The following is a 15,626-nucleotide window of genomic DNA, read 5'->3' as shown; positions in this document are numbered from 1 at the left end:
ATTTGGGGTTTATCTTAGCCTTAGGCCTTGACCCAGTGGGGTCTGAGTACGAGGGAGAATATGCCAGTCTGAGAGGATGGCCCCTAGGGACTTATTTCCCTTGCCCCAAAACTACTGGGACTTCCCTTCTGCCTTGGAAAGCCTCTGGGTCAACAAATATTGGTGAGATGTCACCCCATTCACTGAGACCTGATTGTTCTCTGTTTTATGTTTTCTGAGGTAGGGAAGTTCTGGATGAGAGTAGCAGGCTCACTCAGCAGACTCTGGATTTAGCTTGCTGAGTGAGAACAGCACAGAGTTCTGGTAGGGATAAACTCAGCCTTTGGTTGTTGTCTTGTCTAGTTCTGTTTTAGAATTAGTACCAGTTTTAAATGTGGATTTTTGGTTTTTGTGTTTTTGTTATTTATTTGAACATCTCTGAGAGAATAAAAGTTCCAGCCTCCAGCTGGGCTCAGTCACAGAGAAGGCTGTGTGCCTGGTTTTGACTTTTTTAGCTAGTCCTGACAATGTAAAGTGCTCTTGTCTAAAATTGGATAAAAATCAAGCCAGTTTAGTTTCAGGTGACCCCCTGTCTCCCCCCCCCAAACCTACCTCCAACAGAAGGGATTCAAAAGACCAATTGGTGAAGTGCCTTGCTAAAAGCAAGCCCTGGGAAAATGAAGCTCAACAAAGGTACTTAGTTTAAAAAAAAACTCTTAAATTTTTGTTTGAAAACTTTAGAAAATGTACGTACAACTGTTTTGACTTTTGCACACTTTATGATCTGTGTGTGTTTTGTATGTATTTGTGAACATGTTCAAGATACAAATTGTCAGCATGTTGTAACAATTGGGTGAGTTTAAGTTTAAAATTCAAAAGGTTATGAGGTTTGGACATTACCAAAAATTTTTTTAAAGAATTTTTACATTGTTTTAAATGGCTTTTTAAGGATTCTTTAACTTGAAATTCGAAAATCTGGTATTTTAGAGTGCATAAAGCTGTTTTCACTGTAATCAAGATATCTGGCTTAACAAAAAGGAGAAACTTAGAAGCCAACAGATGACCTATCTTTAGGAGTGAAGGGTGAAGAGGCAGAAGTGCAGTTCAGCTGGTCATGCATGGTGGAACAGGTCCTGGGAGGAGTCTATGCATGGTGAAAGAGGGCAAGCTGGCACAAACACAGTTCATCTAACCCTAAAGAGTTGGATTGGGTGCGTGCCCATTCCACAGGAGGGGCCATGGTGGCCCATCTTTATTCTATCTCTTTTCCCGCAGATAGACACTGGAAACATGATGGTAAAAATGAGTGATGTGATGATCTGATTAGCATTACTAAAACTGCCCCTTGGGTGTGTTAAAATTAAAATTAAGAAGGCCTTAAAAAGAGAGTCAGAAAAAGTTTATCTGTATAGTGATTTGCTCTCAATGATATTTTGAATTGGATGTTTTCTTTTTAAGGCATAAACGTGTTAAATTTAGCTTCTTGGTACAGTGATGTTGATTGTAATTCTTGAATTAAGGAAAAATTATCATTTGAGTTTAAAGTTTTAATGTGTATCTGTTTTAAAACAAGCAGCCAAGAGGAATGAGTAACACCTAGCCTCAAGAGTTCAAGGGATTTTTCAAAATGCAACTAAAAATTAAAGTATAGAGTATTTAAAACAGATTAATAGGAGGCTTAAAACTTAGGAATGGTTTTCTGTATATAAAGTTTAAAAATAAAATTGTTCTAAACATTTGCCTCAAAGTGCAGAAAGGAAAAATTAAGATTACCAAAATAATTGATTAATTCCTATTTCAGTTTGCTCTTATAGGTTTTTTGTTTTGTAACAGTTCGCAACAGGTCCACAAAAAGGAGTGAGTATTCTTGTCAGATGTAACTGGCTCTTAATAAGTTTCAGTAAGAGAATGTTTAAAAGCTACTTCTTTGTGAGGATGGCTGCTCCAATTCATATTGTGTAAAAGGTTGTTGAAGCAGTCGTGCTTGCATAACAACCCTGGAGTAACTGGGAGACATTCCAGATCCTCTTGTGAGGGGGGGGGGTCTTTGGAACCCTGCCGTGTGAATTGTGCGGTGGGGGTCCTTGGAACCCCGCTGTGAGAATTGTGGGGCATGGGTCGGTTTGGTGTTGGGCCAGAACTGACCAAGAGGACCTCCTAACCGAGGCCCAACTTGCCCACTGTGGATCTGCTCCTTCTGCTGTGGGACGTGGGGCGGTGTGGAACTCCGCCGTGACAGGAGTCAGCAGACCAACTCGGGAGATCTCCACTTCGTAACTGTCAGGCCTGCAGGTGTTTTGTTTGTACTGTTTATTGTTTTTTTTGGACTGTACGACTGACAGGACTGGAAACCACAGGCAACACTCCATCTAGCCCCCTAGACTTACAAAAAGAAACTAAGAAAGAAATTGTACCCCCCGGTTTTTTGGGAGGTAACTTGGAAGAAGAAGAAATGTTTCCTCCTCCCCCATACTCCCCTTCTCAGGTTCCTTTTGCAGAACCTGAGAATGATCAAGAGGAGGAGGGAGCTGTAGAGCCAGCAGCCAAACCCTCCGCACCTGCCCTTAAAGTTTCTGAGGGGCCAGTCACTCGACAACACTGTGGGATCAACCCCCCTTCTAATGCAGCTGTTTTTCCTTACACGCCGTAGGTCCTGTGGATGTGGATGGTCAACAGCAATTTTCTACCAGTGATCTATACAATTGTCACACCCAAAATGCCCCCTTTTCTGAGAAACCCCAGGATTTAATTTGTTTGCTTGAAACTATTCTCTTTACTCATCAGCCTACTTGGGATGATTGCAGTCAGCTTTTACAGGTCCTTTTTACCACCAAAGAGAGCGACCATATCTGAGAGGCAGCCCGGAAACATCCCTGGCCCCATAGAAGTGCCCTTCATGGATCCTGCCCTGATTGCTGCCTATTTTCCTGAGATCCGACCAACATAGGACTACAATATGGTTGAAGGTAGGGAGCGACTCCTCGTCTACCACCAGGCTCTGTTGGCAGATCTCAGAGCAGTGGCTCACCGACCTACTAATATGGCCAAAGTTTATGATGTTAGACAGGGAGGAAGTGAAAGTCTGGCAGCATATCTTGAGTGGCTCATGGAAGCTTTTAGTCAATATACCCCGTATGATCTTGAGACCCAGGAGTCAGTTCAGATGATTAGGTTTGCCTATATAAACCAAGCTGCACCAGACATAAAGCGAAAGTTGCAGGCTCTAGACAGACTTGGTGAAAAGTCTATTAGGGATCTAGTAGCTGTGGTGGAAAAGGTTTACAATAAGAAAGAGACAGAGGAGCAAAGACAGGAAATGAAGGACAGAGAATGTGAAATTGAGCATGAAAAGAGAGACCGGGCCAAGGAAAATAGACCAGACTTGCTGGACTTGCCACTATCACATGCTGAGCATACCTGGTTCACAGATGGCAGCAGTTTCATTCGAGATGGGAAAAGGTACGAGGGCACAGCAGTCACCATGGGACAAAATTGCTGATTTGAGTGATACTGAATTTCTATGTAAACTTGGATATCTACAGCTTGTCCACAAAAGTGTGTGGCCTCAGCTTAGAGCATTATATGATTCTGTTTCTATTCCTACCCCCCTATTCGTTTAAACAAGGGGACTGGGTGTTTGTTCGAAGGCACAACTTGAGATCTCTGAAACCACGGTGGTAGGGACCTTAAATGGTGCTACTGGCTACACCCACTGCCCTTAAGGTGGATGGCATTGCTGCTTGGATCCACTGCTCCAACGCAAGACAGGCTGACCCCTTTGCCCTGGACGACCATGGGGAAACATGGGAAGTCTCCAAGCACCCTACCCAACCACTCCGCATACGCTTCAAGAAAAGAAAAATGAACTGATTGTTATTGGTATTGTTGTTTAATAGTATGGCTAAGGTCAGAGAGGGACTAGAAAACAACTCATTCAAGATAGAGAGCTGTTGGAGTTTAGTTTTGGGCCAGAGCCACAAGATTGTGTCTCAGGACCATAAGTCAAGGGGTGGAAATGAAGAGTTACTTTTGAGGCTGTGACCACTTGTTGCTTGTTTACCAGCAATCTAGCAGAGCAACACGTGGTGGTAATCCAAACACCTGGTTGGTTGTGTGCCTTTATAAGCCCTGCAAATCTTTAGCTCGGGGCTCTCCTCCTAGGCTTCGCTGTGTTGGAGTGTAGGACGAGGCCCGAGCTATAGCCCGTCTAAATAAAACCTTAAAACAGCTGTAAAGCCTGACTCTCAGTGGTCTTCTTGGTGGGGGTCCTGTGACCTGGGCACAACAAACAGTCGCATCCTGGTAAAACAGGATGATTAAGGATCAGCTTCAATATTCTCAAAACATTAAGCACTGGCAAGTTAAGGAAATATGTCAATCCTAAAATTGTATCAAAAGGCATATGATTTTGTCTATAAATCTTACCAGTAAGAAACCCTAACAAATCCTAAGCACCAACATGTTTTTCATTACTTCTGTGAGGCTAATACCTTCCTCAAAAACCAGAAATTAAGGGCTGGGAAGTTGGCTTAGTGGGAGAGTACTTGCCTCACATACTCTAGGTTCAATGCCTCACTCAGCACCACATAAGCAGAAAAAAGCCAGAAGTGGTGCTGTGGCTTAAGTGGTAGAGCTCTAGCCTTGAGCTAAAGAGCTAAGGGACAACACCCATGCCCAGAGTTCAGCCCCCACAACTGACCAAAAAAAAAAGTCAGTGATTAAGATCTTATTTTTTCTTTTTCTGGTCACATGTGGGCTTGAGGGCTGACCTGAGCTCTTTTTGCTCAAGGCTAGCAGCACTCTACCAGTTGGAGCCACAGTGCCACTTCTGAATTTTGAGTGGTTAATTGTAGATAAAAGTCTCACAGACTTTGCAGCTCCAGTTGGCTTTGAACCATGATCCTCAGATCTCAGCCTCCTAAATATGGAGGAGTATAGATGTGAGCCCCCAGCCCCCAGCTTAGTATATATGTCTTAATAGGACATAGCCATTACAGCCTTTAAAAAGTTGACATAATTGTGCTAGTCTGCTTCTGATTATAAATTGACTTAGTGCTATAATCTTAAGTGGTAAGATCTGTTCTCAGCAAGACCTTAAGAACTTGTTCCCTGAATAAAACTCTATTTATCCGCTTTCAATGAATGTCCCTCATCTAACCTAAAAATGGTGGCCAACAAGCAGCCCATTCCAGACTTACAAAAGCAAATCAACATAAGAGTTCATGGACACTGAACCAAAATTCCTACTGTGTCCCAGTTAGGAGAACTGTGTTCCAGTTAGGAGAACTACATTTCAAAGGCTTCTTTTTTTTTTTTTTGTCATAGGGCCTGAACTCTGGGCCTGGGCACTGTCCTTCAGCTCTTAGCTCAAGACAAGCACTCTACCACTGAGCCACCTTCCCAGCTCCAAAGGCTTCTATTAAAAGTTCAGGAATGCAACCATGCAGTGGTGGCTCAAGCCTGTAATCCTAGCTACTTAGAAGGCTGAGATCTGAGGATTTGGGTTCAAAGCCATCCCTGGCAGAAAGTCTGTGACACTCTTATCTCTAATAAACCACTTAGAAAACTGAAAGTGGAGCTGTGGCTCAGGTGGAAGAGTGCTAGCCTTGAGCTAAAAAAGCTGAGGGATAGGAACAGCGCCCAGGCACAGAGTTCAAACCCAAAGACCCACACACAAAAAAGTTCAGGAATGTAAGATTAATTGATGGTACTGCTGCATCAACATAGTGAACAAACACCAGACAGGAAAGTGCAAGTTGTTTACTGACATGTGCTATCAAAGTAAGTTCAGGATATCACACCATAACTCCTAGAAATATTTTTTTCTGTTCAAGAACTGACTGGATTGACAAGACAAACACTTCCAAACCCAACCCACATTTTTTTTTTTTTGTTGAGTAGAGTACACTAAGCAAGGGCTCTACCTCAACCCTCTTTTTGAGATGAGGTCTGTGCTTCCCAGGCTGACAAACTTCTGGAAGCCCAAGGATTTCTTGTCTCAGGCACACCAGTTGCTCCAAAGTACAATGTGCAATTTACATAAAACATGACAGGCATTAAAAAGGTTCACTGTTTTCTAATTTCTACAGTGTCTAAAAGCAGTAACTAACTTCACTTGGAATGAATGTTAATAAACACGTTACCTCTCTTATTTACCTAAAATGTGTTGGATGTGAAACAGATGTTTAGGTAGTCTGCATCAATTATTTGCTTCCCAGTTAAAAAAATATTATTAACATAGTATTCATCTATTTAAAAACCTGCACATTACTTGGAAGTACTTGAAATGGCACCTAAGATTGTCCATATCTTTTCATCAAAATGTTACATATACATGAAGTGCAAAGACAACCATTGCAGAATAGTAAAGGACAAAATCTATTAAGAATGTTTGTCATAGTAGCATTGTCAAACTTTTATGCAGAAAAAATGGGATGTTTTATTGAATTAAATACTAGATGTTTCACTGTCGTTTTCTGATAATGACAGTGTGAATTAACTTTCAGATATTGTCTTATTTCTACCTGGCACATAATTTGTATCCAACACAAGCCTGGACTGAAGACATGGTGGAATAGTGGAGCTCCTGAAGTGGTAGGACACATGCCTAGCAAGGACCTGAAAACAAACCCAATTATTAGCCTCACCTCCTCCCCCCTTATGACTCCCCTGACACCTCAAAAAGTCATAGTTATTGTCCCAACAGAAGCATAGAATATTTAACGTGTTTCTATATACTTGTATTTGTTGCAAGTCTACTAAAGTTTAGTTCGCTCCTTTGGCTACTCTGGTTTCCATTTACCAGTGGTTAGACTCTGCTGTACCCAAATAAGCTTACTTCACAATTCAGATTCATGTTTTCAATGAGAAATGACTTCCCACTTGAATTCCTTTAAAAAATAAAAGGTATGACAGAGTATATGTTGTAAATCCTATAAACTGTTAGATAAACAACTTCAGAAAAACATAGTGAAGTGATTTCATTTGGGAAATGCTGAGGGATACAGAAAAGGCTGTTGGTCACACTGAGATGCCCTGTTCTTTTCAGTGAACCTCAAGAGTTGTAAGTTCTGTTGAACTCTGTTCATTTTTGCACTTACCCCATGACATATTTGTAAGGTCCGTTCCTGGACGGTGAACAGACCTCGCCCAGTACCTGTGTTACCTGGAAGAGGTCACATCTGCATCCACTGAGGTCACATCTTAATCTGATGTGGCCACACCTTTCTCCCACCTGGTCCCACCTCTTACCTGGTCCCACTTCCCTTTACCTAGACACACCTTTCCCCTATGTAAGGCCTAACCCGGGGCCAGACGCTCTCTCTTTTGCCAGCAGCATGGAGTGCCAACCTTGCCTGGTCCCAGCAGGTCTACTAAATAAATCTACCCCTTACCTGAATACCACATGCGTGGTGCTGTTCTTACTCGGTTACCTCTTTTTAAAAACCTAACAATATTAGTTTTGCTTTTTGCTTTGAGTCCAAAGTTAGTGTGACATGAAAATACATTATGATATAGCTCAGAGGTAGAGCTTTTGCCTAGCAGGCCCTAGGTTGGATCCACAGCACCTTGTATACACCTATGAACTCCAGGCTTCATGTCAAGGGTTAATTTGTGGTATATGAGATCATGTGACCTTTTAGGTGTTCAAGTGGCTAACAAGTCCTCATCAAGAGCAGAAATTGTGACAGAAACAGGACTGGGTCCTCTAGGAAGACCCCAGGTATCTGACTAGGACAGACAGAAAGTAGCATCAGTGGCAATTACACTACTCTACTTCCTCATGCACAGGAAATATGTTCCAAGACCCCAGAAGATGCCTGAAGCTACAGCTAGTATCAAACCATATATACAAACAGTGTGCCACTTCAATAGTCAATCTGATAATGAAGATAACTGCCACATTGCATACATGTGGGTAATATATATAGCATGAATATTCTAAGCAAAAGAAAGATTCTTCTAAATAGGATGAAGTAGTGAAAGAGGGTACCCTTTACTGAGAGACAAACTTCCTTTTCTTCTTTCTTTACCTCTATTATGCATCTTTATTTTCCTCTTTTTTTAAATTTTCCTCTTGAGTCACTCTTTTCCATAGTGATCTTGGATCAACGAACCACATATTGCTGGATCACTATCTACATGGCAAGGAACCAAAACTACCCCCAAGCATCAACAAGCCTTACAGGACAGACCACCTCATAATGAAATCACCCCAACTGAAAGCAATTACCTATGGTGGTGAGGCTGCACACCAAATCTGGGATAACCAGCTTATGGCATCAAGATTGCTCTTCTCAAGTGATGACAGTGACACTAGCTTCTCCAGAACCCTTTGCAGAATCCAAATTAAGATAATGATGAATCCCACCATTAATATAATTATGATTATCCTGTTAGCTGTGTACAACACAAACATTGCCTTTGTCTTCCTCTCCTATAAAACCTCCGAAGTCTTGTCAGTATATTTTGTACCACTGAAGCCCTTTATCTGTTCTTCCCAATGTTGATACATTGATTAAAAATCCTTTCTTTGCCCTTGCCTTTCTCTGCCCTTTTCTAGTACTAGACTCTGACTGGTGTTTTGGGTAGGCGTCATGGTATACTCTGTTGGAACCCTGGGAGCCTGGGCTTTTGCCCTAAACTTATGCAATAATAGTGAGGCAAAAGCACCTTGATCAATCAACTGTATGGTAACAAAAAGCTTCTGAAACAGAAGAGCTGCCTTTCAACAGGACATCATGTGACCACTCAAACAGAAAATCAAGAACTTGCCCAAACAAATTTTAACCAACATAAATAAGGATGATCACTATCTGTCCTTATTGGTAGTATTATCATAATATTTATTATTGTCATTATTATCATTTCCATCCCATATCTGAGGCAATAACACACCTGAAAACTCTATATAATGACAACAAGCAAACCCTGTTGAACAGAAAATGGAAATAGGCTGTATTTTGGAAATTATGTACTCCCATCCTGGGAATTCCCTACTTCTCAGCCCACCTTATTTCTCCCCTCTATTAAGCTTAACAAGAAGATCTGCTGTCCAAAACCCAAAAGGGTGCAACTTAGGTTGAGAACACCTACATTTACCTCTTTTTGTTTTGTTTTAGTTGTCGTTGTTAGTGCTGGGCCTTGAACTCAGGGCCTGGGTGCTATCCCTTAGTTGTTTTTTGTTGTTGTTGTTCAAGGTAAGTGTTCTATCCATAGAGCCACAGCTCCACTTCCTGCTTTTTGGTAGTTTGTTGGAGATAAGCATCTCATAGCAAGAGCAAGAAAGAGCTAATTAAAATATGCTATAGAGTCATGTAAACATTAGATGAATTGGATAGAAGACCTGGAAAGAAGCTCACATATCAACAGGCAAAAGCATAGCTTTGAGAAAAGAAAAATTCTTCAAGAAACCATTTGGATAAACCTGAATATCCCATGTGTAAGACTGAAGATACATTCTAGTCTCTCTATTTTTGGGGGGGGGTTAATTTGTTTTCTCTGTCATTCATGCAGCTTGAACTCAGGTTCTGGGATCTGTGCCTGAGCTTTTTCACTCAAAGCTAGCACTCTACCACTTTGAGCCATAGTACCACTTCTGGTTTTCTGGTGGTTAATTGGTGATCAGACTTTTCCTGGCCAGGTTGACTTTGAACTGGGATCCTCCAATCTCAGCCTCTTGAGATAAGATTACAGGTGTGAACCACCTGTGGCTTCCTGTGTTGATTTTTATAGAAAGTGAGAAATAGCCCAGTGCTGGTTCATTAGAAGTAAACATAAGGACATACTTCAAGATATTGGTCTAGGCAAAGATTCCTGAATTATCTTCTAAACTCAGAAACAAAAACAAGAATTGACAAATGAGTTTGCTTCAAGTTAAAAAGCTTCTATCCATGAGGGAAAGGGTAAAAAATTTGCTTCTATCCACCAGGGAAAGTAAACAAATTTGATGAGAAATGTACTTATTACCTTACTTTTGTAATTATAACTCATCTGTCCATCACCTTGGCAATAAAAAAGAATTCTGATAACCAGACAAAAAAGAAAAAAAAATGTACTCACAATCTGATTTATGTAACTGTAACCCCTCTGTATATCACCTTTACAATAAAAATAAATAATAAATGAATAAATAAAATAAAATATTCTATACAGCAGAGGAAAGAGTTTACAAAGTAATTAAACATCCCACAGAATAAGAAGTATTTTCCATTTATTCATCTCTCAGAGAATTAATAGCTAGTATATATAAGAAGCCCAAAAACCTTAACAACAAAAGAATAAATAATCCAATAAAATTGGTCACATGATCTAAATGGACACTTTTTCAAAAGTACAAATGACCAATAAATATGTGAAAAAGTTCTCAATATATTTACCTATTAGGGTGAAGCAAATCAAAACTACATTGAGATTCCTTTTCATCCCAGTAATATTAGCTATGATCCAAAAATAATAAAATTATCAATCAATATATCAACCAAAAAAAAGTACTGAGGAGGATACAGAGAACAATGAGCTCTTTCATGATGTTGATAGGAAAGTATGTTAGTACAATCTCTATGGAAATGGTATGGAGACATTCATCCACAAAATCTGAAAAAAGTAACTACCATAGGATCCAGCTTATCTCCATTCTGGGTATATATCCAAAAGAAATGAAGTCACTGTACAAAGTACTACCTGTATACTTATGTTTATTGTGGTTCCATTCAATCAGGTTATTCTTAAAAATTGTTTCTTATTCCTACCTTATAAAACTCAGGATTATGCTCAAATGAAGCTTTAATTTCTGTTTTAAGGAATGGAAGAACCCCAATTCAGGGAACAATCAAAGTCAATTCGACCTATAGTTATGTAGTTATGATATTTGAAAATTGAGCCAAGTGCTGCTGGCTCACACTTGTGATTCTTATTGCTCAGGAGCCTGAGCTCTGAGGATTCCACTTAGAAGCCAGCCTGTATAGGAAAGTCTGTGAGACTCATCTCTAATTAATCAGCAAAAAGTTGGAAGTAGAGCTGTGGCTCAAGTGGCATCAAGCACAAAGGCACGGGGACAGTACCCAGGCCCTGGGTTCAAGACCAGCTTGCAAAAAAAAAAGAATGAAAAGAAGGATTGTCTGCATACATGGACTTGTTAAAATGAAGCATCCTCTACTCCCAATTTATGTCAATAATAACAAGATATGCACTCATACATTCTGAAATTAGAGTTTCTGTCCCCAAATCCTGGAAAGCAATATAACACTAAAGAGATGACTGAGTCTTCCAAGATGTTCTCAACTCTCTTACCCAACAACTACTTTGCTACAAGCCCAAACTGAGCTGCAAACATGGCTACAGAGCCACTTTTGGAAGCTTACCTTCTCTTTCAGCAAGGGCACAGGCATTTTGGTTTCAGATACCGGGAAGACTTTCCCAGGACTGAGGCTGCAGACTGGAGCGTGGCACTGCCAGGACAGAAGATGGCTTCTCCAGAGCCTGCTGGTGTGCCACAACTAGGTGTTGTACTCAGAGCCCTTCACTCGGCACTATAGGCCAGATCTTTATGCATGTATCTCTCTAAGCTGAGGAGTGACCAATGTCCTACATAGCCCACACACCTTTTATCCACTGCCAACAAGGGCAAGGTGAGAACAGCTGGCTGTCAAATCATCTCTCACCAGCAATGAGAGAGGTAGAAGGGAGATAAGAGAAGGTGGAGGCAGGCAGGAATTAAGCCAAGGCCTAAGGATGTTACAAACACCTACCCTACCTCTGTTCTTGCCCTGAGAAAATTCTGTCACCTCAGGTACACAGTTGGCCAAAGAATATTTAGTGTCACCTCTACCAAACATTTCCCCTGGCTCGGTGCAATCTGTTCTCTCCAATACCACCTCTATGTTCTTTCTCCCACACTTTTCTTCTAGGCTTCATTCCCACAGGCTGCTTGCTCTCTCCCTGGCTCTCCTTGGCCTCAGATGGTACTAGGGAGATTCCTTTCTGGAGAAAGGACCTAGTGCCCCAGTGAGGGCTAGGTCCAAGCCTAGAGATTCCCTGGGAACATGGTGAAGGTTGGACAGTGGGAGAGTTACACAGGAAGAATGGGAAAGCCATGGTCCACCCACCATGGTGCCTCGGTTCCATGGTGTTCCTCCCTGAGGGAAGGCGCTGGCTATCTTTCACTGTGGGGCCCTTGCTGGAGAAGAGGCCAATGCAGTTGTCCAGGCCAGTTCTCTAGGTTTCCCACATGTATCTGTCCATACGATGCACAGAATGTGCCTGACCTCCCTTTCACTCCAACCCTTCCCTCCTGTGTATCCTGTATCCAACACAGAGAGAAAGAAAAAGGGAAAGACAGAGACACAGAAAGAGAAAGAGAGAAATGCAGAGTGAGAAAGAACTCAGGCCTTTGTATAGGCACAGGTATGTGGCTAGAGGAGAGAGACCTCAACTATGGCTATCTTGAGGATATGGTAGCAGTCCTGAAGATCAGAGAGTGAGTGTGACTGTGACACCCCATGTCACAGGGCAGAGTGTGATAGGCAGGGTGTATGATAAGTGGTGATAGCCTGGGAAACTGAGCCATGGAGTCAGTCTTAGGGATCAAACACAGCTGGAACATTCTGTGGTGGCTTGACTCTGGAGGATGGCTCTATCTAGATTATAGTCTCTCTCTCTCTCTCTCTCTCTGCCTCTCTGTCCTCCCTTACCACCCACCCACAAGTGGAGTCCTCCAGGTAACCATCTCCAGAGTGGGAATCACCCCCATACCTGAATTTACACAGACACGGAAGAGAGTAGGCTGACACCAGACCTGAGCCTCCAATGATAAATTGATGATCAGAAAGGAATTCCTTGCTCTGACGCTGCTTCCAGGCCAATGTGGGAGATAGGAGGGATGTGTTCAATCTCTGCCTTTGTGGTAGTGCTAGTCCTATTGGCTAAGAGTACCCAGAGGGGCTGCTAGCTGCCTCACAGAGTCCTGAACCAGTGCCTTTGTCTCTCCCTCAAGTATAAGAAATACATCTAACCCATTCTTGCTTCCTCTGGTCATTCTTTCTTCTTTCTCTTCTTAGCTGCTTCCCCTCAACCTATCTTGCTGTGATCTATAGCCTTCCCCCATCATACAGTTACCCCATGTGCACTGATATCATTCTTGTTTTGCACTGAACATGACTTGTACTGACTACAACCTGGTTGCAAGATCCAGTGACAGCTGGCCATGGCCAGGAGTCTGTTTCTCCCATACAGTCCCTCTGTGCCAATGTGCCCCACCCCGGGATTGACTGTTGTTAAGCCTCCTCTGTGCCCACTGGAAGGCCAATACTCCCTCATATTAGGGGAATAGAGAATGTTCTGCTGTCACCCTGGGGAATTCACAGGTTTCTAAGAGAAATGGGACAAAGCACAATAGCAAATTATGCTAGCCAGTGTCTGCTGGGCACAAAGTATAGACATACTACATTATGTGAGGTAGGAGTTTAGGGAAGGGAGAGGAGCTCTCAATAGAGGAGGCCTTTGGATTGGTCAGAACAAGACTCCTGAATGACCAGTCCTAGTGGGTTAGGGTGGCAGGGCTAGTCAGGAGGCTTCCCAGGTACCCAGAGGATAAGAGTAACAGAATAAAGCTGGTGACCAGACTGAGAGTGCCCAGCTCTCCGAACTAGTTTGTGGGCTTTTCCTTCAGGAAATAGCTGTGGCTCCCTGTGGATGGAGGTTCAGTCAGGGTCATGCTGCCACCCCTTGACTGTTGCAGGGAGGGAAGCAGTAAAGACTGTTCCATCAGAGCCCTGGTGTTAACACTAGATTCTACTACAAGTTCTGTCTGTCTGTCTGTCTCTCTGTCTTTCTCTCTTTCTGATTCCCCTGTTTCTTCATTTTATAATCCAAGCCTAGCCTCATCATCAAATCTTAGAGTTTATATTAAAAAGCTAGTAACTCTTTGGTGGACTCCAGTGGAGGTGAATTGGGATGCCATATTGACCAGAGAAGAGCCAGGAGAAAGGACATGAACACGAAGACATGTGGCATGGTATAAAGGCACCTGAGCTGGTCCAGGCCCAATTAGGGCTAGGTCAGGGGGCAGGGTCACAGGAAACTCCCAGTCCCAGGCACTGTACTGACAGGTCTCATAACCTATCAACGAAGTGCCCACTCTTGCCTCCAGGGATTCAGGCACACCCATCACCTGAGAGATGGGGGCTTCACCTTCTTCCACCATGAAGACAAGATGCCGGACCCTACCATCCACCATGTGGCTAAGATGGCACAGGTCCCATTTATGGGTTATTACAATTCACAGTACAATTATGTACAACAGTTTACCCAGCATTGGCACCTGCCACGCATAGGCTTGTACTGTGTAGGAGGCACTAGAGGTATGAATAAGTGCCATCATTACAAAGACATTGCACTAATTACCTGCCCATTGTCCTTTAAGTGTCTCTCAACTTCCTGAGAAAGTTTCATCTGTTGCCAGGTAGGAATGGTCACTGTTCTGATTCTGGCTGTTCTCCGGGTGCCTTGATTTATCCTCATTCTCTTGATGGATTCCTCCAGAGGTTCCTAGGTGTTGGGTGATCTTCTCTTCCTTTTTGCCAGTTCGCAAACTGGCAGCCAGATGTCTGAAGAAGCTGTGGACACACAAGCACAAGCACAGCTCCATACTTTTACAGTTCTGGGTTTCCAGTTATTATCTGTGTTATTTTTCCTCCATATAGATTGACATGAAGATTGTAATTTTTTCAGATCCTTTGAATGTTTATCTGCTGCTGAAGTATTGGATGGAAAATTCAAATTTTTTAAATTAAGTATATATAATGCCATTGCTAACAGTTCTTTGGGGGTCCAATAACCTACATCTATCTCCCCTTTTTGTTTATTTAATTGGGCCTGGAGTGTAAGGTTATTGAGTTTAATTAGCCACTTATTGAGGTAAGTTTATAATTTAGTAGTAATATAGGCAGGAGCATTGTCTGTTTTAATAGTAAAGGGGACACCCATAGCAGTGAAGCAGGAAAGAAGATGGGTGACTATATTAGAGGTTTCTCCAGATAAAAGCATAGCCCAAATAAAGCCAGAGAAGGTGTGAATAATGACATGTATAAAATTTAATGGTCCAAAGGATAGATTGTTTGCCATATATCATTGGGATTTAAACCTCTGGGCTTGGTTCTAGGAGAAAATGAGAGCTCAGTAAGGGGGGCAGAAGTAGTATAAATTGGCAATGCCTCAAAACTTACCAGCTGTTTCTAGCGACTCAATGATCAAGGTATCTGGGTAGCCCGTAAAGGGGCTTCCCGGCCAATGCACCAAATGTAATGCCCAGAGACTTGAAGCGCCTAAAAAGACCACCAGAGACCAAAGATCAATGCAAGCAGCAATGAGTTGTTTATTGACGAGCTCGAGCACGGACCCCTCTGAGCACTGATGTCCGAGTGCAGAGAGCGGCCCCCAGCTCAGGGTTACAGCACCTTTTATATGTTCTTTGGTAGTGGTAAGGCCTCAGTATGTATTGGCAATGAATCAATACACCACGCGGGAAATTTAAATCATAATTCTAGCGGATGATTGGCACAGTACAAAGTGGGAAAAGGGCTGGGGCTAATAATTGGTCAGCATAGTGAGCTATTGTGCTCTAAACTAATTAGAGGGTACTTCTAGGG

Source organism: Dipodomys ordii, unplaced genomic scaffold, assembly GCF_000151885.1.
Source record: "Dipodomys ordii isolate 6190 unplaced genomic scaffold, Dord_2.0 Scaffold36, whole genome shotgun sequence".
In the NCBI taxonomy this organism is placed as follows: domain Eukaryota; kingdom Metazoa; phylum Chordata; class Mammalia; order Rodentia; family Heteromyidae; genus Dipodomys; species Dipodomys ordii.
This window is presented reverse-complemented; position numbering follows the sequence as displayed.